Source organism: Podarcis melisellensis, assembly GCF_964234715.1.
Source record: "Podarcis melisellensis genome assembly, chromosome: 15".
Classification (NCBI taxonomy): Eukaryota; Metazoa; Chordata; class Lepidosauria; order Squamata; family Lacertidae; genus Podarcis; species Podarcis melisellensis.
Window position 1 is genome coordinate 3,083,813 of NC_138532.1, and position 14,568 is coordinate 3,098,380.

Sequence of the window (14,568 nt, forward strand, 5' to 3'; positions counted from 1 at the left end):
TAACCTGAAGTGTATGTAACCTGAAGCATATGTAACCCAAGGTACCACTGTACACACTTAGCTGAGAGCAAGGGCCATTGAATACAGCAGGAGTCCCTTCTTGATAAATGTGCATTGGATTGCTATGCAAACAATTTTCCAGTTTAGAGGAATGTTCGGAACACTATGGCACAGGAGGAAATCCCAGTAATTTCAATGGGCTGTCATGTAGATTATTTCTTTTGCAAGAGCAATCCTGCCTGCATGCTGCAGGGAGGGACTGATGGCAGAGGCTCTGAGAGGTCCAAGGTCATAATGGGTACAAGGCAGCTTGGGATGAAGGAGAAATTAGATTTGGTTTGTGTTTAAGGGGGAATCTACTTTGTTCACACTTTTCAACATGATGTGCAAATACAGCCACCCTTTGAAATTAGCATTTCTCTGAATTTTGCAGAGCAGTTCCCTAGCTAAAAAAGATGTACAAAAATGTGTATTGCAGGGTAAAACCTGCCTAACAATGCACATATTCAAGAAAATAGCACACCAAAATGCATTAGGTATGGGGAAATGTATTAGAAAAAAAATGTGTGTATTAGGAGAAATTAACACTGAAATGCATTTACCTACTTATGTGGTAATGTGGAGAACAGGAAAATGAGAAAATGAGAGAAACGAAAACTGACTGATTCTTCCATTCCTAATTGCAGCAGGGTGGAAGGAGGTTTTGCATTTGCTTTTTGCTTTTCATTTTTTTCTAAATAAAACTGATGCCTCTCCTGTGGGAGGGCGAATACATATGTCAGGTTACGATATGACCTCTCTCCATTTGGAGGGGCATGATGAGGAACTGGCAAGGCTTCCCCTGATCCATCTCCTGCACACCTCCAACATGCCCACAATCTGCCCTTCTACCTTCTGCTTTCCCTCTCAGTGAAGATTTTCATACATTGATATGCATCACAAAGAGCTGTCACATTGAATCATAGAATTGTAGAGTTGGAAGGGACCCCAAGGATCATCTAGTCCAACCTGCAACAATGCAGGAATCTCAGCTAAAGCATCCATGGCAGAGGGCCATTGAGGCTTAAACATTGCGGTCATCTGTCATGCATGCTTTAGTTGAGATTCCTGCATTGCAGGGCGTTGGACTAGGTGACCCTAGATGATTCTAGGATTCTATTATTCTGTGCAGTTGGCCATTTACAGTTAGCAGCAGGACAGTATTCCTGGGTAATATTCAATGCTACCCACTGAGTAACTTGGGTTCATTAGTTTCGATGGGTGTACTATGTGTAGGTCTTAGTAGAATACAACCCTATGACTTATTCTTAGTTGACATCAAAATAACAAAACCAAATTGAAATACAGCAGAGATTTTTTAAAAAACAACATATTGCATATTGTCAACAATAAGAATAAATTATAAATTCAATGATGTTGATAGTAGTGCAAATAAGATTAATGTAGTAAAGTTATTCATGCTCCATCAACCAGTATCTTCCATATTAGTTAAGACTGTACCTTGTATCTCTCATCCTTCGCTTACATAATAAACATGCTCCACACAGATATCACTCTCCATTTCCCTTATTTTAACAACATGAATAAGTGTGATCATACTTAAAATATACCAAAATTTCACTAGCTGTTAATGAATTGTTATGTTCCTCTTTTTTCTAGTTCTAGTCTTGAAGCTCTCTATCTTCCTTTTTTTAGATATGGCCCAAAGGGCCACCAGTAGGTCTATTGGGAATTTCTAAGTTCTTTCAAAATTCATTTATTTTGGATAAGTCCAAAATAGATGATGTTTTCTGATGGTGCGGTTCCTCTCTTGATGCTATGCATAAATGACCAGGCTTCTTACTGTGCTGAAGGAAATGGCCCCCATATGGAGCACAAAGATGGTGTCCTATGAGCCCCACCCACATTCTGAGCTCGGATACAGACTTTTCAACCTCACTGAGCATGCTAAGAAACATTGTTCATACTTAGATGCTGAACATGAGTTCTGAACTCCTTTGGTCATTATGGAAAGAGGCTTGTATGCACACCCCAGCTCTGGACCCTTCTCCAGTTGTGCTTTAGAGTCCTTCTTCTCAGGCTTAAATGGCCCCATAAATATCTCCCTTCAGTTGGTATGATTGTCTAAGGCAAATTGAGGTACCTGCTCCATTCCCATGCTTTAGGGACACTGTTTACATGCCATAAGAGGCTAAGTGAACAGCCAGTGATGACAAGGAGTGTGGGGAGCAGAGGGTCAGGAAGCTCCAGGAATTGGTAGGGGGTGTTCTGCAGGATTGTGGGCCTTGGCAAATGCCTGCCAGTGCTGACCCCTGGCGCTGGCACATTGCTATTAAGAAATCTCTGATTTCCCATTCAATTTTTCAACGTTCCATGTGGCAATGTGGTAGCCCTCCTAGTGAGAAAGACTGACTATGGCCCTAGCTGCCACTTCTCCCTCCTCTTTCTCCATTATTCCTTGTAACATGTACCATGGGAACCTTTGGCCTGAGACCAGCCCTCAGAACTCTCCCCAGACTCTCCTCGGGTCAAACATCTCACTGGACCTGCTTCATACTATCTTTGAGTGTTTGGGCCATGCTGGATTATATCTCATACCCTCCAACATTTCTCTGATGTCCTATTCAATTATTATATTATATTAATTATATTATATTATTATATTATTATATTTTAATACCTTGTCCATCTGACTTTCCAACATATATAAAACACAATAAAACATTAAACATTAAAAAACTTCCCTATACAGGACTGCCTTCAGATGGCTTGGGGGCTGGATAACTCCATACCCTCCAACATTTCTCCATTGAAAATAGGGACGTCCTAAGGAAAAGTGGGACATTCCAGTATCAAATCAGAAACCGGGATGGCTTCTGTAAATCTGGGACTATCCCTGGAAAATAGGGACACTTGGAGAATCTGATATCCTTGAACTCTGATAATGCTTTTTGGATGGCAGAGAGTGTATCTAGAAATTAGTCTACAGCACAAAAATAACATTTGCATTCATTGCTCCACCTCCCTCTGGCTCCTCCTACCCCTGGTATGTGGCCCTATAAAGGTTGCTTAGAAGGGGATGTGGCCCTCAGGCTGAAAAATGTCCTCCACCCCAGTGTACTGTAACACAACTGTGCACCTTTATGCCCCCAACTGACGGTCAGTTGTGTGATGAAGGCCTGGAGGAAAAGCACAATGACCACACACCATATTTTGTGCAATACTGCTTGCAAATGGGTAGATCGGGGAAATCAGCTATCTTGCACCGTGTAGTTGGGTACAAGCTGCAGCAGCTAAAGCAGCAGCACACTGCTTGTTTCAAGGATGAGGGGTTGTTGTTCTGCCAGGGTCCTTAAATAGCTCTGAGTGAAGTCGCCCACACCCTGCATTCTGCTAATCAAGTCCTATGTTAGTTGTTGGCATGTTCTGTTCTCCAGGTTGCTGTTGAATAATTTGCCTTCAGGTTTGGCATACCCAAAATAGGTCTGCCCGCCCACACAGAGAACAAGATCCATAACGCACCCTCTTACTCATGCCATCTGAGATGGAATAAATCCAGATGGAGTCCACCATCAAAGTATCTGTGTGATATTCACAATTCCCAAATGCCTGTCCCTAGTCCATACTTCACTTACATGGAGCACGGGGCAAACCCTCTAAGCAGCGGGTGATTCATTTGATCACTAGATCTGTCTGTTTGAATGCAGTATCATTTCATCAGCTGAATGAAGACTGCTGACTTTTGGGTCTGCTAATAAGCAACTTTTAAAACAGGCTAACCAGCAGAGCCATTTACTACTACTACTACTACTACTACTACTACTACAGTGGTACCTCGGGTTACATACGCTTCAGGTTACAGACTCTGCTAACCCAGAAATATTACCTCAGGTTAAGAACTTTGCTTCAGGATGAGAACAGAAATGTGTTCCGCCGGCGTGGCGGCAGCAGGAGGCCCCATTAGCTAAAGTGGTGCTTCAGGTTAAGAACAGTTTCAGGTTAAGAACGGACCTCCGGAAGAATTAAGTACTTAACCCAAGGTACCACTGTACTACTATATTCCCCCCTCATTCTGAAATATTACCGAAGAATCCTGTGCACACTTACTTAGGAGTAAGCCCCATTGAACACAGTGAGAGTTACTTCTAAGTAGCAGCCCTTCTTGCATTTAAAGAATGTGCTCATCTCCCCCACCTCAGTCTTTTTTTCCCCCTCCAGACTAAACATACCCAGTACCTTCAACCTTTCCGCACAGGCTTATTTCCATTTTCATGGCCTTCCCCCGATCTTATTGTCATTTGTCTACACCAGGGAGTGCTGCTTCTCCTCCTCCTCCTCCTCCTCCTCCTCCTCCTCCTCCTCCTCGTTTTGGCCCAGCAGACCAGATTGTTTACCTGTCTATACCTTTGTGAACCAACTTTGACAGGTAGGTGGGTGGGACAACCCACCTGCCACTCACCTGACATCATTATGATGTCACATGACTGACTAATGGGTTGTCCTGCTTGTGTTGTATTTCGCAAGCACCCAGCTGGTTGTGGATCACTTGGGAACTGCAAAGGGGGATTTGCCACCCACATGCTATGGGTCTGGGAAGCACTGAGCAATAAGTTGGCAAAACTGCTATCAAAAGGGATCTACTGCATGATCAAGTTTCCCATGGGAAACTTAGTTATGCAACTGATCCAGCAGGCTTCAAGTCCCTGCCCTTCAGCTACACTCTTCTGAAAGTGAGCCATCACAGAGCTGCACACCTGACACACTTTGACCCATTTCTGTAGCATGTGGGAGATACACTCTGAATAAGGGGTGTGTATTGGGGTAAAGTTATCCAGCATTCTGATGCACTGAGTAGTGATGAGGCCTCATTTACTCCCTAATTCATTTCCTGTTATTCAGTAGGAGTTTAAGTTCTATGCATAGCCCTTTCCAGTGAAAAGCTAATTAGTCACTACTACTACTACTACTACTACTAGCATTTCATAGCCTAAGGCCAATCTTATGTCTGGGCTGTGCTAAACATACAGGCAAGTCTCTGAAAGTAGTAATTTAATGGATGAACTTTATACCTGGCAGGCATGCTCACACATTATCTATGCAGATATGAATAGTCCTGAAGAAAAAACAATTCTGAATTAAACAGTCTTGGCCTCAACAAACTGTGACCAAAAACCTGGTTCTTTTTTTAAAAAAAAAAAATTAAACCAGAGAATCTGGAAGTTCTGAACACAATAGTTTCATGCAAACTTTGCAAAGATAAATATAGTTAGTATTTGGCAAGCGGTTGGAAGCTAGGCATGCAAGAGAATATGTGTGAGGATAATCCACATCTGTGAATGGTACATATTTTCTTACATTTATATCCCACTTTTCATCTACCATTGAACTGAAGGTGGCATACATGTGACCCATATGTTTGTTCAGCTCTGCCTGCAGAGATGTGGGTGTGAATGTGGAGGAAAGCAATAATGTTTGGGACATATGGAGCATTTTAACTAGAATGCCCCTAACTCACAGTGTCCAAACAAGAGAATATTATTGTCTTCATCAGTGGCCATTGCACCAGGGCTCCACCCTTCTCAGAGGCCTGTGGGGCTGCAGAGGTGAGCAACAACAAACACAACTAATCCCACAGATTCCCAACATTTGGTGGAGCCTTTTTGCTAATGATGACATACCCCAGAAGTGTCCTGGTACAATTGAGACATGCTGTTTTTTATCATGAGACAACGGCCATTTTGGTTACTATGATCTTGTGTGATTTCATGCTGTGATTTCCCTCCCAAAATGTGCTTTTTGGGGCCACAATCTTGCACAATGCCCCAAAAGGTGTGTTTAGGGGTGTCATACCCAAAAAAGTGCTTTTGAGTCGGGGCAAACCACAGTGCAACCAAAAGATGGGAAGATGATGTATGGGAAGATGGCGTCCTGGATTTTGGCTTCAAAGTGTTGCAGGGTTTGGGAGGAGGAGGAGAAGGAGGGGTGGAGGAGGAGGAGTAATATGTCTCAAGCACATGCACGATTAACCTTATTGTTTAAACCACATGAGCCCTCATAGCAATCACAAAACCGCGTAAAGTAGAATAAAGATCCAACAACAAAATGATAAATATACAGTCCCAAAACTGAGATCCAAAGCATTTGTCTAATAAATAAATTGTTGATCTAACAACCATTTATAGCCCTAAAGCTTTCTGAAAGTGAAAAGTATTTACCATTCTTCTAAAAGCCAGGAAGGATTAATTTGGCAGGGGACAGAATTCCATATGGTATCTTCATTTTTGGTGCTGATTATATAAAAGTTTCCCAAGGTGTTATTTTTCATAGGAATGAATATCTGGGGATATTCAGGATAAGTCTGCCCTGAATTAACAAGACCCATTTCTCAGCAGTTTTGCCCACCTCAAATTTGACTAATTTGAATTTGTTTAGGGCCTAAATTGTAGGCTATGGCTTTTCATGTGCATGGCATGGGAACATAGGATACTTCACCTTATACTGAGTAGCATTCTTTTCCAACTAGCAGATGCTGTGCCACTGAGCTATGACCTTTCCTCCACGTGGAAATAGATATTTTTTGCCATAGTCCACATACAATTTAGTAGCAACTTGGCAATTTTGTGTCTATTTCAGCTTGGGGATAGAAGAGAAATTCAATTCGGTTCACATTTTAATGCAAATACTGTATATCTAATTTGCAGCTCTCAAAAATATGTAAACAGAAATGCAGCTATCCTTCAAAATTTGCACTTCTCTGAGTTTTGCAATGCAGTTCTCCAAGGGAAAAATGTGTATGTGTGCTCAAAAATGCACGTATTAATTGAAATGACACAATCAAATGCACTCTATTAGAGGAAATTGTTTACAAAAATGTGTATATTAGGATAAATGCACACAAAAATGCTCACTTGGTCACTTTCTTAAAGATATAAAATAAATGGCAAACTGATGCAGAAATGTTGTCAGAATGTTGCAAACTGAATTTATGATTGGGATAGCAGAAACTGAGGAAAACTAAAATTGAAAATTTGGTCCATTCATACTACGGACTGTGGACTTATAATCATCTGGATAAGCTCCATCACTGATTTGTGCTGAACCATTTCTGGAGTCCATTTCTAGACAGGAAAAAAAGTATTTGGCAATCAGCATACAGAGGTACATTTTCAGATTTAGGATGGGGTGGCGGAGGCAAGATTCACCACAAGAGATAGTTGTTTGCTTTCAGATAAATCTGATTTGAACATGCCCTCGCTCCGCTGTAAGGCAGACTGCTGCCCTCCAGACTCCCTAAATCAGGGATGGGGAATCTGTGGCCCCCCAGATGTAGGAGGAGTGCAGCTCTCATCATCCCTAACCATGCTGGCTGGGGTTGATGGGAGCTGGAAGGACCACAAGTTCCCCATGTCTCCCTAGATACCTTGTTGGTTTCTTATGGCATACTTTGGATTAGGATTTACAATCCTTGGATTATGCATGTCCTCACTGGTGTTTGTGGGTGGGTGGCAGGGCAGGGTGTGTTCTAGACACAACAGGCTCTTGGCTTCTGAACAAGGTTGTTGACAGGTTGAACTGAATGGAAAAGTTTGCAAAGAACATGCTCTATAACATGAGAGTGATTCATCACAATTTCCTCTCTAAGTCACCTGCTCCTTAGCTTTGCATCTTTATAAACCAATGCTTACTCATCCATAAGTCAGTCCTCACTCAACCTCTTTCTGCTGAGTCCACTTTCAACCCAAGCTGGAGGCAGAGGGATTTTCCTTCTCCTGGCCTAGTCACCGAGGCTTCACTCAGATAAGATGGAATTGCTGCTGGTCAGTGGGAAAGCTGGTCGAGGATTAGGGAATATAACTTGTTCTTTATGTGGGGACAGCTGTGAAAAAGGTGAAGGCTATGCTAGGGACCTTTAGGGAAGGAATTGAAAATAAAACTGAAAATATCACAGTGCTGTTATACAAATCTATGGTGTGACCACACTAGAAATACTGTATATTGTTTTGGACACTATGCCTCAAAAAGATTTTGTAGAGTTGGAAAAGGTTAAGAAAGCAGCAGCAAAAATCAAGAAAATGGAGCAACTCCACGATGAAGAAAAGTGGAGCTTCTTAGTTAAGAGAAAGGGCAAGTAACCAGATACATGATGCATAAAGTGGAGAAGTGGACAGGGAATAGTCCCTGCCCCTCGTCACTCAGAATACAAGAATTCAGGGCCATCCAATGAAGCTGAATGTTGAAAGATTCAGGACAGACAAAAAGAAAACCACCCTTCTTCATAGGTAAACTATGGTATTTGCTCCCACAAGAAGCAGTGATGGCCACAGATTTGAATGAATTTAAAAGAGGAGTAGCCAAATTCATGGAGGATAAGTGACTACTTGACACAATGACTATGTTCTACATCCACTGTCAAAATCAGTATGCCTCGGAGTGTCAGTTTCTGGGAATTACAGGTGTGGAGAATGCTGTTACACTTGGGTCTTTCTTGTGGGCATCTGGTTGGCCACTGTGAGAACAGGATGCTAGACAAGATGGGCCATAGGCCAGATCCATAAGGCTCTTCTTACGTTCTTATGGATGGGATTGCAATCCCATTGAAATACCACATTCACAATTTGAACTTGCCTCTTGATTTGACTTTGCTCAGGTAGCAGCAGCAGTGTCCAGGAGTGCCTTTCTGTGGCTTTGACTAACATGCCAACTGTGCTCTCTCTTGGACAAAGCAGATCTGTCCACAGTTATGCATATCTTGGTCACACCCAGGTTAGATTACTGCAGTGCCCACTTTGTGGGGCTGCCTTTGAAATGGGTTTAGACTCTTCAGCTGATGCAAGATGCAATGGACAAGGCATTTGACTGTGGATTACTGGGGGGAGGCATATCACTCCAGTATGTTTCTGAGGACAATTCAGAGTGCTCCCCATGATTAAGAAAGCCCTCATGTTTTGGGCCCTGACTATTTAAAGGACCATCTTCTCCCACATGGCCCTGCCTACCCACTGCATTCATTACTGAAGTCTTTGTTCTGCATTTCTTTGCGTTCAGATGGTGATCTGAATGAGGCATTGGATGGCAGGTCCTCAGAGACGCACTGAGACTGTGGATCTCCTGACGTCAGGAAGCCAGAGGGCTTCCTCTTTTGTGGCCTTTAGTTGCAGCGTGAAGGCATTTCTGTTACCTCAGCTGTTTGTTTTTTCCTCCTTAGTAATATGAATGTTTTCAGTTGTATCAAGTTTTGCCTCTCTGTTCTGATCTGTAGCTTATTTTCTAATATAATATATCTATATTATGAAATAGATATATGTCTTACCTTAGACCACCTGTGATGGACAGCTGAGTCTGGTGATGCAGTGCCTGAGAATTCCACCAGAGGGCTGGAGCCTCTCTCTGATTGGCTACCAAGAGGGGGTGGAGCCAGTGCCTTGGGAGGGAAAATAAAAAAAGCCATTTCTGAGATTCAGATGGGGAGATGGATTAAGAGAGAGCAATTAAGTTTAAAGAACTGAAGTGAAATCACTGGAAATAAGTTGCACATTTACCATGTATTCTAGTAACCTATAACATATTTAACTGAAGAGTAATAACTTAAAATAAACAACTGAAGTTTAAACGAAGCTGTGTGTTTACTACTTTGTTTAGAAGCCCGTAATATCCACAAGATTTAGCATAATTATTAATAAATTAACTGTTCCCTGAAAGATCTTTATCAACTGACACCACCTTTGTTTTATCAACTTTTATAAATCTTTTCTTATTTGGACAACTTCTCTCTGAGTCTCCAAGGATCTAAGTTTACCCTCACACAAAACCCAAAAGATAACCCATGGTGGTTATATATAGGGATCCATCACACCACCTCCAAGGCCTTTATGGCTGGAAAGGCAGAACTTGCATTTTTACAAGTGCCATATAATCTTTGCTGGGGTTTCATCCTTTAGTGTGGCACCAGCACACCTTGGAACTCTGCCTCTTTACATCATGCATGTATCCTATTCAAAACTTTTTTTCAGCAAGGTTTTTCAGATATGTACTTTAGTTAGGTATACTAGGGTTTAATATTTTCTGATTTTATCTGCATATTATTTATAACTGTTTTATGTACACCACTTGAAGGTTTTTGTTTCTAATTAAGAGGTTTATATATATATTCTGAATATAAACGAACACCAAAGTACATAAATGAAAAATTCTCTCTCACTATCCTAGCACACAAGTGTACACACAGAGATAGGCAAATGCAGCAACAACTATGCAACAAATAGTAATTAAAAGTGGAGTGGCGTGTGACTAGTCCCTATGTAGACCCTCCTTCCCAAGCAGTATGCTAATTTTGAAATGTTTGCATATGAGTGTGTATACTAGCCCTCCCAAACCAGGTATTCTCCAGATGTTTTTGGACACCAACTCCCATCAGGCACAACCAGCATCATCAATGGTCAGGAATGATGGGAGACGTAGTCCAGGAGCATCTGGAGGATGCCAGGATGGAGGAGGCTGGTATTCATTCATGCTGTGAATGCCACAGAATGTTCAGAAGTATTTTTAATGCTGCAAGGGGAAGAATGAAAGGTGAAAGGCCATGCAGCTGCTGTGAGTTAAGTGGACAAGAATTTCATTACATGGATGCCACAATGGAGAAGGTTTTGTCCAATGTATTGACTGATTGAGCATGCAAAGTAATGTGTAGTGGTCCTTCATGTATAGTGATCTCAAGCTGTTCAGGCTTTCAATGTAATATTGGAACTCTGGCCCATGGGCCAAATTAGACCTGTTACAGGACCTAATTTGGTTTGCAATGTCATTTTCACCAAACCATCCCCACCTGCCCCACACAACTGACACCATATGTGGGGTCGGGCAGGTAAGGACATGGCTGCAGGAAAACAATCAAGAGCTTGAAGTGAACTTCTGGTTGTTCCTATGCAAGTGTGGCTTGCTGAAGGTAATCCCCTCTGTGATCAGGGAGTGCCCATCAGGAACTTTTCAATGCAATTAGGAGAGCTTGCTGTCAACAATCATAGGCTAATTGGTCCTAAGAGCAAACCATCTGGTGATTGACAGGTAGGCAACTGTTTCCACCTGGAAGCAGTTCTCCAACTCTAAAGTAGCACTTTCTGTTGGATTTGAAAATAAATTACAAGCTGATGAATCTAGTAAAATGGGGGAGGAGATGTCACATGATCTAAAAAAAGCCCTGATCAAAACTTTTGTTGCTACTTTCCCCACCCACTGAAATGTTCAAATTCTTTTCAAAGATGATACTTGTTGAATATGGATCATCATCATCATCTTCAGTAATAATGGGATTTAGACTTCTTTGCTTTTTGAGACATTTTGACTCTTCTGTGTCTCAGTGCTAGGAATATTCTATAGTCTAGATTTCCAAATTGACAAAAAATAAAACATTAAAGGGGGCTTTGTGTTCTAACCATAAGCACTTTGTTTACTGGAACACAATGTTTTATTTTGCACTTGTGAAATGTTGCCCTTTCATCCTGGAGTGACACTTGTGAAATGATGTCCTTCCTTCCTAGGTTGAGATTGTTGTGATATGTGTAAAAAGGTTATCACATCAAAGTTGCCTTGCACTGGCTTCCCGTTGCTGTAGATTGTCCTTTTCAAACAGCAACAACAGTAGCGTAATACTGTCAAGATCAGCTGAAAGACATGAAGTAGGGAGCTAGCTTCCCCCAAACTCTTCCCCTGGCTGAATGGTAAATAAAACAAGGGGGAGGGAGAAGAGGAGAAGATGCTGGTCCGAGAACATGGCCTGAAGGAGCAGAAGGCCACAACCTTGCTGAAAAGTAGGCAGGTCAGTGTCAGGTTGGGTGACACCCTGGGAAACCCATGAATGCTGCCTTGGGTTCTGTGACAGAAGAAAGGTGGATTATAAATGTATGAAAAGGAATTACAATGATGAAAAACTGCATAGTATAAATTCCCATCTGTAATACGTAAAAGTCTTAATAAGCTGATTCAGAAAGTTCCTTGCAGATTTATTAACACACATTGTCATTCTTCAGAGCTCAGCCCCTTCCTCCAGTCTTTGGCAGTTAATATTTCAGCTGAGTGCAGAGATACATCATGTCTTACACACAAGCTGTGGTCCTTGGATGAAGGGTGGTACAGTGGCGGCCACTCCCAGTCACCAGTCTGGCTGCCGCGTTCTGGATTAGTTGTAGTTTCCGGGTCACCTTCAAAGGTAGCCCCACGTAGAGCGCATTGCAGTAGTCTAAGCGGGAGATAACCAGAGCATGCTCCACTCTGGCGAGGCAGTCCGCAGGGAGATAGGGTCTCAGCCTGCGTACCAGATGGAGCTGGTAAACAGCTGCCCTGACACGGATTTGACCTGTGCCTCCATGGACAGCTGTGAGTCCAAAATGACTCCCAGGCTGTGCACCTGGTCCTTCAGGGGCACAATTACCCCATTCAGGACCAGGGAATCCCCCACACCTGCCCGCCTCCTGTCCCCCCAAAACAGTACTTCTGTCTTGTCAGGATTCAGTCTCAATCTGTTAGCCGACAACCATCCTCCAACTGCCTCCAGACACTCACACAGGACCTTCACCGCCTTCACTGGTTCTGATTTGAAAGAGAGGTAGAGCTGGGTATCATCCACATACTGATGAACACCCAGCCCAAACCCCCTGATGATCTCTCCCAGCGGCTGCATGTAGATGTTGAAAAGCATGGGGGAGAGGACGGAACCCTGAGGCAGCCCACAAGTGAGAGCCCAGGGGTCTGAACACTCATCCCCCCCAACCACTTTCTGAACACGGCCCAGGAGGAAGGAGCAGAACCACTGTATAACAGTGCCCCCAGCTCCCAGCCCCTCTAGACGGTCCAGAAGGATGTTATGGTCGATGGTATCAAATGCCGCTGAGAGATCCAGCAGAACTAGGAAACAGCTGGATGTTGGACTAGATAGTCCTTTGGCCTGATCCACAGGTTCTTCTGAGTCTCCATTTTGCATGCTGCTATTGGTGTGGTGCACTGTGAATCATTGCATCTGAACATGTTGAAGGGCATTTTCTTAGCATATCTTTCACCTAAGAACAAACTGTGAAAACAGTGGAAGACAAGCTGCTGAAGAGGAAATGAACATGGCAGATACACCAATAGAGCTTTGAATGGCTAGCAGGGTGAGCTTGGGCAATGATGTGAAAATGGGAGTGTTGCAAGCATAGTTCTAGTTTTCTCTGAAAATGTGTAGCGTTTGCAATATTGTATGTTGGATACTTGTCTTAGGGCAATTCAGCTGAAAATATTATATGGAATGTATTGGACTCCCAAGCTTGTTTATTCATGGAAGGATCAAAAATTCCACTGGGCTTGACCTTATCATTAGGCAGAGTGAAGCACTTACCTCAGGCAGCAGATGCCTTGAGACTGGGCATTCCCCTCTTTTGTGTCAAGCAGCCTGATCTCTGCTTCTTCTGCTAGTTTCTGTTGGTTGCTGTGATGAAATAAGATTCAACTTCCCATCTACTTGGCATCTGTATATGGAACACAAGATGCAAAATAGTATTGGTGAATCCTGGGAAAGCACAAGTTCTTTGGTGCATCTAAGGTAGATACATTCATTTGGGGAACTTCCACTCCAACAATTAACACTAGCTTGCAGTGTTCAAAAAGGGGTGTTTTCCCTGACCCTTTGAGAGGCTCACATAGCTGCGGTTTTTATAAGGGGACCATGATATAGAGTAACATAATTTAGCTAAAATTGTGGAGTGGCTTTTGTATTCCATTAAGCCCTCCCCATTACCTCCCCCGCCCCATGTTGAACACTTGTCCCAGTGGGGTGTGGAGAGAAAAACAATTGTGTGTACAGGAACACAAGAGATTTTGCTGCCTGAAGCAAAGAGGTTGCAATGGAATGTTACACAAACGCTAGCAACGTGGAGCACGCTCCATCATACTGAGTGCAGTGGGATACTTAAGGGAGTGCAACATGGGGTGCATGATGCACACAGTGCTCTGCTTCACCCCATCTGTCCCTGCCCAGCAGCTGCACTTGTCAGGTGGGTACTGCTGAGAGTATCATATGTCCCAGAGGTCTCAGCTTGTATTAAAAACTGGGCTCTTATTGCTGCAGCTCCAGCTCTCTGGAATCAATTGCCAGTTGAAATTAGATAGCTAGCATCGTGATTTTCCAGCCCATACTGAATACATACACACCCAAACACACATTTAAGAAGGCTTTCCCTGAGGTGTGAAGAAATTGTTTTATCGCTTTCAGAGTTTGCTGAAATCACAGAATCTTAGAATTGTTGGCTTGTAAGGGACCATGAGGGTAATCTAGTCCAACCTCTGTAATGCAGGAATCCTTCCCCCAATGTGGAGCTTGAACCCAGGATCCTGGGATCAAGAGTCTCATGCTCTGCTGACTGAGCTAACCTGATTGTATTGTTTTCAAGACTTGTGTGTTATTCTGTTTTTATCTTTCACATCGCTTGTATGGCTTTATGTTACAAAGTGATCTATAAATTACTTGATGTTGATCAGAGGCACCGAGTTGTGCCCAACATTGTGGGGGCCCGTTGTGCATGCGCAATGCACACCTGTGAT

At 42.8% G+C, this 14,568-nt stretch overlaps 1 protein-coding gene across 1 annotated transcript in view; it reads left to right on the forward strand.

Annotated features, from left to right (window-relative positions):
• Window positions 1-14,568, forward strand: part of ADAM28 (ADAM metallopeptidase domain 28) — a 74,274-nt gene that overhangs the window by 1,256 nt on the left and 58,450 nt on the right. The gene's annotated exons all lie outside the window — the stretch shown is intronic.